At 47.2% G+C, this 12,473-nt stretch overlaps 1 long non-coding RNA gene across 1 annotated transcript in view; it reads right to left on the minus strand.

Moving 5' to 3' along the window:
- LOC309388215 overlaps window positions 1-11,732 on the minus strand; it is a 175,014-nt gene extending 163,282 nt beyond the window's left edge. The window contains exon 1 of the long non-coding RNA XR_014174735.1: window positions 11,660-11,732. This is a non-coding gene — a long non-coding RNA (uncharacterized lncRNA). The remainder of the gene's footprint in view (window positions 1-11,659) is intronic.
- Between the last annotated feature and the right edge of the window lie 741 nt (window positions 11,733-12,473).

A 12,473-nucleotide genomic window follows, 5' to 3' on the forward strand; every position in this document is an offset into this window, starting at 1 on the left:
AATAAAGATGACCAAGATAACAAACCAAAATGGGAACAAAGAAAAAGAAAGAAAAGGGGATGGAGCTTTAATTATGTTGGCCAAAGGACTAGGGCCAAGAGCTAAGTCTTCAGTCCTTTTGAAATAGCAGTAAGCTGGGGCCTAGGAAAATGCAATTTCTTGGGAAAACTAGATAGACAGACGGGTGGAATAGATAGATTGAATAAATGGAACAGATAGATAGTTGTTGTTAGTTGTGAAGTCCTGTCCATCCCATCGCAACCCCAGGACAATGTTCCTCCAGGTCTTCCTGTCCTTTACCATTCTCTGGAGTCCATTTAAGCTCATGCCTACTGCTTCAGTGACTCCATCCAGTCATTTCATTCTCTGTCATCCCCGTCCTCTTTTGCCCTCAGTCTTTCCCAGCATTAGGCTCTTCTCCAGGGAGTCCTTCCTTCTCAGTAGGTGGCCAAAGTAAGTGAGTTTCCTCTTCAGGATCTGGCCTTCTAAAGAGCAGTCAGAGTTGATCATTTCTAGGACTGACCGGTTTGATCGCCTTGCAGTCCAAGGGACTCACAGGAGTCTTCTCCGGTAGGTAGGTAAGTAGGTAGGTAGGTAGGTAGAGTGGGTGGGTGGGTGGGTGGGTGGGTAGGTCTGTATGTGTATATTTTAAAAAACTTAGTTTTAATTTCAAAAGATATAACAAACATACAGGTGAAACACAAAAAAATAGAATATCGTGCAAAAGTTCATTTATTTCAGTAATGCAACTTAAAAGGTGAAACTAATATATGAGATAGGACTCATTACATGCAAAGCAAGATAGTTCAAGCTGTGATTTGTCATAATTGGGATGATTATGGTTTACAGCTCATGAAAACCCCAAATCCACAATCTCAGAAAATTAGAATATTACATGCAATCAATAAAACAACGATTGTACATAGAACAATATTGGACCTCTGAAAAGTATAAGCATGCATATGTACTCAGTACTTGGTTTGGGCCGCTTTTGCAGCAATTACTGCCTCAATGTGGTGTGGCATGGAAGCTATCAGCCTGTGGCACTGCGGAGGTGTTATGGAAGACCAGGATGCTTCAATAGCGGCCTTCAGCACTTCTGCATTGTTCAGTCTCATGTCTCTCATCTTTCTTTTGGCAATGCCCCATAGATTCTCTATGGCAGTGATGGCGAACCTTTTTTGGCTCGCGTGCCACAAGTGGGGGGAGCGCAGGGGGGTCGAGTGCGGGCATGCCACACCCATAATGCAACGTGCGACCCCCCCCAGTGCGCATGCGTGCACAACGCGCGACCCCACCATTTTTACATACTTTTTTCACTTTCCCCATGCTCCAGGGGCTTTATAGGAGCCTGGAGAGGGCAAAAAGAGCCTCCCCCGACCCCCCGGAGGCCCTCCGGAGGCTTCAGAGACCGTCCGGAGGCTTCCCTGAAGCCTTCGGAGCGCTTAAAACCACCTTCCGAGCAAACCAGAAGTCACTTCCGGTTTGCTCGGAGGGTGGTTTTAAGCATTCCGAAGGCTTCAGGGATGGTCCCTGAAGCCTCCGGTGGGGCGGGGAGGCTCTTTTCGCCCTCCCCAGGCTCCTATAAAGCGCAAGGGGTGATGCCTGATATCAATTAATTCAAAATAATGCATGTAGTCCTCAAGTTAGGGCCATAATTGGGCTTGCCCATCAAAGTCATAACTTGTGACAGTTGTAAATTGGGTCTCACACATTGGGTCAGGCCCTGGTATACAACCTTTTTTGCAATGGTCGTTAAGGAAACCAATGGTTTGCTATGGGTGCAGTTTTGACAGAAACTGCCTTTTGGGGTGGGGTGGGGGCAAAACTATCAAAATGCAATTATGGGACTACAAGATGTTGTAAATGGCCACGAATGCAGGCTGGTTCCCAAGCATCTGAAGTTTAGTTATGTTACCACACGGACAGCAACCAGGGGTGAGTTACTGCTGGTTTGCTGCATGCGCAGTTCAATGAAAATTGTTCTGCGCATGTGCAGAACTCAAAAACAAGATGGTGGCAGCGACGATAGTGACCGGGGAACCGGTTCGGAGGCGTGTCCAGCCTGGGACGCTGCCGGTTCTGTGACCCAGGCTGGCATACCACTACCAGTTCAGCTGAACCAGGCCGAACTAGTAGGAACCCACCTCCGAGGGTAACCATCAGAATGTTTAATCTGGATGGTAAGTACCTTCGGAAAGTCCACCATAACTTTGAATGGCTGCTAAGCAACAAGTCATAAGCTGAGGACTACCCATACACAGTGGTGGGATTCAAATAATTTAACCAGTTCTCTGCTCTAATGACCAGCTGGGTAGGCGGGCTCGGTGGTCATGTGTCTGGGTGGGTGTGGCCAACTCATGTTGATGGGCGCTTTGCTTTAGCTGTTACAATGTAACAAGGGTTAACCGGAGAGGCAGTTTCTGTAAGCAGGGCAATAAAGATTAGGCTAGAAACAACACCAGAAAGTTTCCTTCCTGCCTTCCTTACAGGATTAGCCCTGTAAAGTGGAAAAAATCAAAATGAGATTTCTTCCAACAACCGGTTCTCTGAACTGCTTACTAAGTTAACAACCGGATCTCCCGAATAGGTGCGAACCGGCTGAATCCCACCACTGCCTGTACAGGAACTGCCATCAACAGAAACACAGAAGTGGATAGAAGTTGCATGGAAAGAAATAGAATCTTTGAATGTGAACCACGGATTCTAACACAGCTACCAAAGGACAGGATAGCCAAAGTGGCGTTTGGTGGGGTTTTCAAAACAAAGCCAAAAGTTCATGCAATGCCAAAGCTAAGTTTATAAGCAAGAGACTATACAAAAATATGGCAAATATCATACCAAAGTTTTTTGCAGCTATCGTTAAACATGGAAGCATCAGAATGCTACAATACGTAGCCACATTTAGAACACTGCATGTGAAGCACTTAAATATTAAGACAGCTTTTCTGCATGGTTATTTGAAAGAGGAGAACTGATGTGCAAAACTGCAAAAATCCATATATGGTCTAAAACAAGCAGCCAAAGCGTCATCTGATAAACCAAAGATTGAAAAACATGGACAAACAGGGAAATGCTAAACTATGCTTATAAACATGAATTAAAAATAGAAGATATATATTGTGTTGATAATTTATGTGCAGAATACAAAAGAATGAAGAATTTAAATTAAAAAGTGGATAATAAATCCTTTCTGGATTTATTATCTACTCTCCTGGAACTGAAATAAAAAGGACTAAAGTGAACTTTATCTACTTAATCAAAAACAAAAGACAATAGACCTAATAATGTTTCTAGGTCTCAGTGAGGCAAAGGACCAGTGGTGGGTTGCAGGCGGCACGCCCCGGTATGGGCATACTGGAGCCTGCCCGGAGCACCGGGTATCGTTCCTGTAGGGTGCTCCGGAGGGGCCACCTGTCCGCCCGCGCTCCTTACCTAACTTTAAACTATTTGGTGCTTCTGTCCACAAGCACAGCGTGTACAGCGCCTGCGCAACGCTCCGCCAAGCAGCAGGCTCGCGGAAGCGTCATTGGATGTTAAGGTGCATGTGTGCGCATGCTGCACATGTTCATGTGGAGGACGCCGGGCCCCGTTGCAACCGTACTGGTTGCAATGGGATCTGGAACCCACCACTGCAAAGGACTCAAGAATAGCTAACCCTCACTTATTGACCTATTTAGTGATCGTTCAAAGTTTCTACAGTGCTGAAAACAGGAGATTTACAACCAGTCTGAATTTGCAGCCATCACAGCATCCCCACAGTTACACGATTGGAATATAGAATAACAGAATTGGAAGGGACCTTGGAGGCCTTCTAGTCCAACCCCCTGCTCAGGCAGGAAACTCCATACCATTTCAGACAATTGGTTGTCCAATCTCTTCTTTAAAACTTCCAGTGTGGGAGCATTCACAACTTCTGGGGACAAGTTGTTCCACTGATTGTTCTCACTATCGGGAAATTTTTCCTTCGTTCTAGGTTTCATTTCTCCTTGAGTTTCCACCCATTGCTTCTTGTTCTACCCTCTGGTGCTTTGGAGAATAGTTTGACTCCCTCTTCTTTGTTTCAGCCCATCAAATATTGGAACACTGCTATCATGTGTCCCCTAGTCCTTCTTTTCATTAAACTAGACATTCAGGCTTTTGGCAATCAGCATACATTTACAACAATAACAATGCCCCATGCTTATGTGATCATCATTTGTGACCTTGCCAGCCAACATTCGACAAAGTCAACGAGGAAGCTGGCAAGAAGTAACAATTAGCAGTGATTAGCAACCTGCAGAGGTTTGTTTAATAACCACAACTGGAACTGATGTCATAAGTCAGGCATGGTTATGTGATGTTTCACTTTGAAACTGCATCATTTAGTGATGGAGTTGATGGTCCCAATTGCAGTCAGTAAGTGAGCACTACGTTTCCACCGATGGAAGGTAGATACCGGAACAAAGGAGGAAACCAAGTTAGCAAGTAATGAGCAATATGGGAATAGCTGTGAGAAAACCTACTATATACATTGCATCTGTGAGCAGATATATACCCGTATTTTTCGAAGTATAAGACACTGTGGACTATAAGACACACCTACCTTTTGGCGGAGGAAAACAAGAAAAAAAAAATCTGCCTCTGCCTCCCAGCATCCATCCGGTATTCATCTAGCCTGTTCACCGCCACCTGCTCACCACCACCCATTCACTGCACCACCCATTTGCCACCGCCACTGCCCATTCGCTGCCACACATTTGACACTGCTGCAGCCTGTTCGCCATGACCCATTCGCCACTGCGGCCTATTTGCCGCGGCCCATTCTCTGCCACCTGTTTTCTGCGACCGGTTCGCCACTGCCGCCGCAGCCCATTCTAGAACAGCTAATTGGTGACGCACCAATCCCCCTCCCCTCCCCCCCGGCCGCAACACTTGCTGTATAAGACGCACCAAAATTTTCACGCACTTTTTTGGGGGAGGGAGTGCGTCTTATACTCCAAAAAGTATGGTAAATAGCGAACTAGAACTACAGGTAGTCTTCAACTTACAACCATTCGTTTAACAGCCATTCAAAGTTACAGTGACATTTAAAGCAGTTACTTACATCCCATACTTTTGGCCATTGCAGTGTCCCCATGATCAAATGATCAAAATTCAGGTGCTTGGCAATTGACACATATTTACGATGGTTGTAGTTGTTGTGTGGGAGGATCATGTGATCATCCTTTGCACCCTTCCCAGCTGGCTTCTGACATGCAAAGTCAATGGGGGAAGCCAAAGTCACTGAACAATGGCAGTGATTTGCTTAACAACCTTAGCTTAAAAAAATGGTGAAATTGGCCGTGACTCACTTAACCATTACCTTTCTTAGCAAAGGAAATTCTGGCCTGAATGGTGGTTGCAACTTGAGGTCTACTTGCAGACAGGAATAAAAATATTAGGCAGGCATTTAAACAACACTCTACACTTTACTTGAAAACTTTCAATAGCAGATCATCCCAAATTGATATGCAGATTTTGATTGGGCTGGAGATAAATCTGAAAGAAAACCTACAATACAATAATACAATACAATAGTAGAGTTGGAAGGGACCTTGGAGGTCTTCTAGTCCAACCCCCTGCCTAGGCAGGAAACCCTATACCGTTTCAGACAAATGGCTATCCAACATCTCCTTAAAGACTTCCAGTGTTGGGGCATTCACAACTTCTGGAGGCAACTTCTGTTCCACTGATTAATTGTTCTAACTGTCAGGAAGTTTCTCCTCAGTTCTAAGTTGCTTCTCTCCTTGATTAGTTTCCACTCATTGCTTCTTGTTCTACCCTCAGGTCCCTTGGAGAATAGTTTGACTCCCTCTTCTTTGTGGCAACCCCTGAGATATTGGAGCACTGCTATCATGTCTCCCCTAGTCCTTCTTTCTCTTAAGCTAGACATACCCAGTTCCTGCAACAAGATACATCTTCCTTTTGGAGGTGTAGCACCCATTGTCTGGTACAGCAAGAAACAAAGCATCATAGCTCCATCATCGACAGAGGCTAAATATCAATCAGAATAGAGCTGGAAGGAACCCTGGAGGTCTTCTAGTCCAACCCCCTGCTCAAGCAGGAGACTAGATAGGTGGTTGTCCAGTCTTTTCTTAAAAACCCAGTGATGAAGCACCTTCAACTTCTCAAGCCAAGCTCTTCCACTGGTTAATTATCCTCACTGTTATGAAGTCCTTAATTCCAGGTTGCTTCTCTCCCTGATTAGTTTCCATTCATTGTTTCTTATCCTGCCTTCTGGTGCTTTGGAAAATAGGTTGATTCCTTCTTCTTTGTGGCAACCCCTCAAATACTGGGATACTGATTAGTCCTTCTTCTCTTTAGACTAGCCAAACCCAAATCTTGCAAACATTCTTCATATATTTTTGTCTCCAGACCCTTAATCATCTTAGTTCAGTGATGGCGAACCTTTTTCGTCTCGGGTGCCAAAAGCACATACGTGCGCGCTATCACACGAACTCGAGTGCCGACCCACATAACGTAATGTCCCCGCTCACCTGTGTGGACCGTGCATTTTTGCACAAGGCTTCCTCGCCACTCCCTGCTCTGGCTGCTTCCCCTTGGATAACACCCAGTGAGGGGAGAAGTTGCTCTGCCACTAACGGGCAGAGATTGGGGTGGGGGTGGAGGGATGCTCAAGTGTGCTCCTGTGTCAAAAAACCTTCCCTTATCATTCTCCTGTGTAAAGATTGGGCCCTTTTTACAATGGCAGGTGTGAGTCCAGTTGCTAAATTCTCCCCTTCTATTAAAGAGGATCCTGGGCACTACAGTCAATAGACAAATGATGAAGAGAGCTGCTGGCACAGGGGAAAGAAAAGCGGCAAGAAAAGAAGAAAAAGCAGCTTTTTCCCCTCAAGGTGGCTGCTCTGTTTCCCCCCCCCTCCCCTGTGCTAGCATAGAGGATCCTGCCTGGTTGCTGCAATCCAAAGAGAAATGAGAAAGAGAGCTATCTGCATGAGGGAAAGACAAGCAGCAAGGAAATAAGGAAAAGCAGCTTTTTTCCCTCAAGGTGGCTGCTCTGTTTCCCCTCCTCCCCCGTGCTAGCACAGAGGATCCTGCCTGGTCACTGCAGTCCAAAGGGAAATGAGGAAGAGACCAATCTGCATGAGGGAAAGACAAGTAGCAAGGAAATAAGGAAAAGCAGCTTTTCCCCCCTCAAGGTGGCTCCTCTGTTGCCCTTTTCTCCATTTCAGCACCACTCCATGGAGCCTGCCCCACCCCCCATCGCCCAGGTCCTCGCTTCTCCCAAGCATTTCTTTGCCTATTTAATTTCCCCTCCGTAGCATTTTTCCATCGTGTTTCTTGCCGTTTTGGACAGGAAAACAAAGTTTGTGGGACTAAAAAAAACTCCTTTCAATCAATCAATTCCAACTTTGCGAGATCTCTCCCCCCCCCAAGTTGTAATTGATTGAAGTTTTGTTTTAGTCCCACAAACTTTGTTTCTCTGCACACGATGGCAAGAAACGCGATGGAGCTGGAAATCAGGTAGGCAAAGAAATGTTTGGGAGAAGCGAGGACCTGGGCGATGGTGGGTGGGGCAACCTCGATGCCCTAGCACTGAAATGGAGAAAAGGGCAACAGCAGCCAAGTTGAGTGAAAGAAGCCTCTTTTCTTCTTTCCTTACTGCTTGTCTTTCCCCCCTGCTGGCAGCTCTCTTCATTTCCCTGTGGATTCAAGCGATCGGGCAGGATCCTTTTTAGTAGCAGGGGGGAGGGGGGAACAGAGCAGCCAGCACGAGTGAAAGAAGCCTCTTTCCTTGCCGCTCGTCTCCCCCCGTGCTGGCAGCTCTCTCATTTCCCTGTGGATTCAAGCGATCGGGCAGGATCCTTTTTAGTAGCAGGGGGGAGGGGGGAACAGAGCAGCCAGCATGGGGGAAAGAAGCCTCTTTCCTTGCCGCTTGTCTCCCCCGTGCTGGCAGCTCTCTCATTTCCCTGTGGATTCAAGCGATCCGGCAGGATCCTTTTTAGTAGCAGGGGGGAGAGGGGAACAGAGCAGCCAGCACGAGTGAAAGAAGCCTCTTTTCTTGCCGCTTGTCTTTCCTCCGTTCTGGCAGCTCTCTCCTCATTTCTGGTTTGCATTGGGCTGTTTTTCGCCCTTTGGAGGCTTCAGGGAATCCTCCAGAGATTTAAAAAAAACTATCAAAAATCAGCTGGCCAGCAGGCGCATGCACTGGAGCTGACAGGGCAATGCCTCGCGTGCCCTCAGAAATGGCTCCGCGTGCCGCCTGTGGCACGCGTGCCATAGGTTCGCCATCACGGTCTTAGTTGCTCTTCTCTGAACTTTTTCCAAACTCTCAACAACCTTTTCGTAATGGGGTGACCAAAACTGGATGCAGTATTGCAGGGTGTGGCCTCCCTAAGGCTTTATAAAGCGGTACTAATAATCCACACAATTTTTATTATTTATCCTGTGCCTCTGTTTATACAACCAAGGATTGTATAAATCCTCTGTTGATGAACCAGCATGCAGGAAACCTGGGCTGTACAAGCTACTGCTAGACTTCATAATAAAAGAACTCATCCTAACCGAATTATCTGGGGATAACATGGGAAGCATCAGAACTGCACATCCAAAGAAAGGCATACCTGGTACGAAACATGCAGACTTGAACTGCACTGTTCAAAAGACATGCAAGAAAAAGGGGAAATAAAATGGAAACCCTATAGGGAGGAAGTTAGCTCCCAGCCCTCTCCTAGAAGAATGAAATATCCTAGGAAATATTGAAAAGGCAGAATATTATATTTCCCTGGATCAGAAATGGAGAAACATGTTTTTAGGCAGGAAACAGACTCACTCTTAATAGCCCCCACCTTTGTCAATGGGCCATTAAAATGCCCGAGCCAGTCTATTCTACATAACAAAGATCTCCTCCCTTCAGCTCCAGGGTGATGGGATTAAGGCATGATAGTATTAGCCCTTTACCCATCTCACCACAGGGCACTTGGGAAGAAGCAATGCTCAACCAAACCTGGACGCAAAGCAGCCGAGTGTTGTCCCTGCACGGCCCCATGGGAGTCTGACAACCAATCAGAATACAAGATCAAGATCAAAGGCCAGAGAGGGCATAAAACCAGGGACTTTCAGCATCTCAGTCTCTTTGTCTTCTTCACCCAACATCTGGAAGTATGTGATCCCCCTTTCCTGTTTAGGAGCTCAAGCCATGTGATCCTGTCCACCATTAAACCATCTTTCCAAGCAGCTTCCATGTTTCCAGCGTCTTTTTCCCCACTTGGAACTGAACCCAGAAAGACATTTCTTCCAACAGCCCAATGAAGGACATGGTACAATATGCATGATTTCCTGAGGCCATGGGAAGCATTGGGATTTAGAGCATCCAGTGATGCAAATGGTATAATTCATCATAGTGCATAATTTGGTGTACTAAGCTGAAGAGAAGAAGGATGTTGAATACATCATCCCATGCACAAATGGTTTCCTTCATCCAGGATAGAAGAAGGATCACCTGGTGTCCTACTTTCCATCTCTGTTCAGCTGCCACTATGCATATAAAAGGGTTAAGTCTGGAAGAAGCAAAGGCCCCTCCTTTTGGGGCTAATTAACCACAGGATTCTTTCCAAGGACTGGAAAGTTCTGTGTGCTTTTGATGGAGATATTTAGAAAATAGAAATCCTTGACTTTTGTTCATCTTTCTCTCTCTTTCTGGTTTTGTCTGCCCTTTGTCCCTTTTTGCCAATTAACTGTTTTGGACAGTTTGGGAGATTAATTATTTGGATCCCAATACAGGGATCGACGGGGAAGGTGCTGGGTGCAAATAATAATAATAATACTTTTTCCACCAAGGCTGCTTTTCTTTCTCTTGCAACGGCTGAACACATCTGCTTCTGCACGCCAGAAAAAAAGAAACGAGGAAGAGAAGGTAACAAATGGGGAGGGGCGATCCAGTTTGGAGCTTTCTACAGAAAGGAGTCTCTTGCCGTCAAAGATTGAAAGCCAAGAAGGATCCCTTGCGAGAAAGAGGCCCCTGGAAGAGGACAAAGGCGCGGATTCACAGGAACATCAAAGCCGCTCAAAAGATTAGTGCGGATGGCTAGAATTCCATTGGAAACCAGAAACCTTCCTCGGCAGCCACTGTTAGTGGCATGCGGGGAGCAAACAGCAGATGCTGCACCATGACGGGGCTTTCCAGTCCAAGCTGCCACATACCAGACAAACAGGCTGCGCTGGTCCACAAAAATTATCCACGGCTTTGTTGGAAGGCCAGGCAAACTTCAGGGTAAAACTTTTAAACAATCTAAGAATTGTGCAGCCAAGAAATTGAAAGAGGCTTGCTCCTGGGGAGGAAAGCTATGGCAAATCTAGACAGCATACTAAAAAGCAGAGACATCACTCTATTACAAAAGTGCATATAGTCAAGGCTCTGGTTTTCCCAGTTGCAATGATGGCTGTGAAAGTTGGACCATAAGGAAGGCTGGGTGCCAAAGAATGGAGGACTTTGAACTCTGGTGCTGGAGAAGACTCCTGCGAGTCCCTTGGATTGCAAGGCCATCCAACTGGTCAGTCCTAGAGGAGATCAACCCTGACTGTTCTTTAGAAGGCCAGATCCTGAAGAGGAAACTCAAATACTTTGGCCACCTAATGAGAAGGAAGGGCTCCCTGAAGAAGAGCTTCATGCTGGGAAAGATGGAGGGCAAAAGAAGAAGGGGACGACAGAGAATGAGGTGGCTGGATGGAGTCACTGAAGCAGTCGGCATGAGCTTAAATGGACTCCAGAGGATGGTAGAGGATAGGAAGGCCTGGAGGAATGTTGTGGGGTTGCGATGGGTCGGATGCGACTTCGTAACTAACAACAACAACAACATCTACATCCCTCTCCCAACCACCATGGACAGAACAAAATACAAGTGCTTTCCCGAAAATAAGACAGGATCTTATTTTCTTTTGACCCCCGAAATAAGCGCTTGGCCTTATTTTTGGGGAGGTCTTATTATTTTTTAGGTGCAGGAGGGGGCGAGCGTGGTCACCTCATGGCTGCTGCTATGTTGCAATATTTTCGGGGAGGGCTTATTTGAGCACATGCGCTCAGAAGCCTGATTGGGCTTATTATCCAGGGAGATCTTATTTTCAGGGAAACAGGATAGGCCTCAACTTACAACCATCCGTTTAGTGACTGTTTGAAGTTACAGTGGCACTGAAAGAAGTGACTCACAACCAGTCCTCACACAACTGGTATGGTACCTTCATGGTCATTTGATCAAAATTTTGGCGCTTGGCAACTAGTATGTACAGGAACAATTGAGACCAGAATTGACGCTGCTAAGTGAGAAGTTTGTTAAGTGGGTTTTGCCCCATTTTATGATTTTTCTTGCCACATTTGTTAAATGAATCACTGCAGTTGATAAGTTACTCACCCGATTGTTGAGAGAGTCTGGCTGCCCCACACTGACTTTGCTTGTCAGAAAGTTGCAAAAGGAGATCATGTGATCCTGGGACACTGCAACGGTCATAAATATGGACCAGTTGTCAGGCACTAAATGTAAATCAGGTGATCATGGGGATGCTGCAAAGGTCATATAAGTGTGAAAAATGGTCAGAAGTCACTTTTTTCAGCGTCGTCGTAACTTTGAATGGTCACTAAATGAACCATTGCAAGTTGAGGACCTGTATTTATGATCAATACAATACAATACAATAGTAGAGTTGGAAGGGACCTTGGAGGTCTTCTAGTCCAACCCCCTGCCTAGGCAGGAAACCCTATACCAGCGATGGCGAACCTTTTTTGGCTCGCGTGCCACAAGTGGGGGGAGCGCGGGGGGGGGTGTCGTGTGCGGGCGTGCCGCACCCATAATGCAATGCGCCCCCAGTGCGCATGCGCGCACAACGCGCCCATTTTTGCATGATTTTTTCGCCTTCCCCAGGCTCCAGAGGCTTTATAGGAGCCTGGAGCGTCCGGAGGCTTCCCTGAAGCCTTCGGGACACTTAAAACCTCCCCGCCACCCCCGGAGGTTTCAGGGAACGTCATCGCAAGGATTAAGGCGAAAGGGGGCAGGGGCGGGGAAAGCGAAGGGGGCTTTGCATGATTTTTTCGCCTTCCCCAGGCTCCAGAGGCTTTATAGGAGCCTGGGGAGGGCGAAAAGAGCCTCCCCCGCCCCCCCCCCGGAGGCTTCACGGAACGCTCGAACGCGGCGCCGGGGCCCGGCAGGCAGCGAACGAGTCGGAGCCTGCCGACTGGAGGAAGAGGGTGAGAGGGGGGTCCCGTGAACGGGGGCAGCAGCGGCGACAATAGTCGCAACTCGGCTGCCTGCCGCCTTTCCCCTCCTTTGTCTCCCAGTCGGGGCGGCCAGCCGGCAAGTTATGACTATTGTCGCTGCTGCTGCCCCCGTTCACAGGACCCGCCTCTCACCCTCTTCCTCCAGTCGGCAGGCTCCGACTCGTTCGCTGCCTGCCGGGCCCCGGCGCCGCATTCGAGCCGGTGGGGGAAAGGAGGAGGAGAA

Source organism: Natrix helvetica, assembly GCF_964273705.1.
Source record: "Natrix helvetica genome assembly, chromosome: 2".
Taxonomy (NCBI): Eukaryota; Metazoa; Chordata; class Lepidosauria; order Squamata; family Natricidae; genus Natrix; species Natrix helvetica.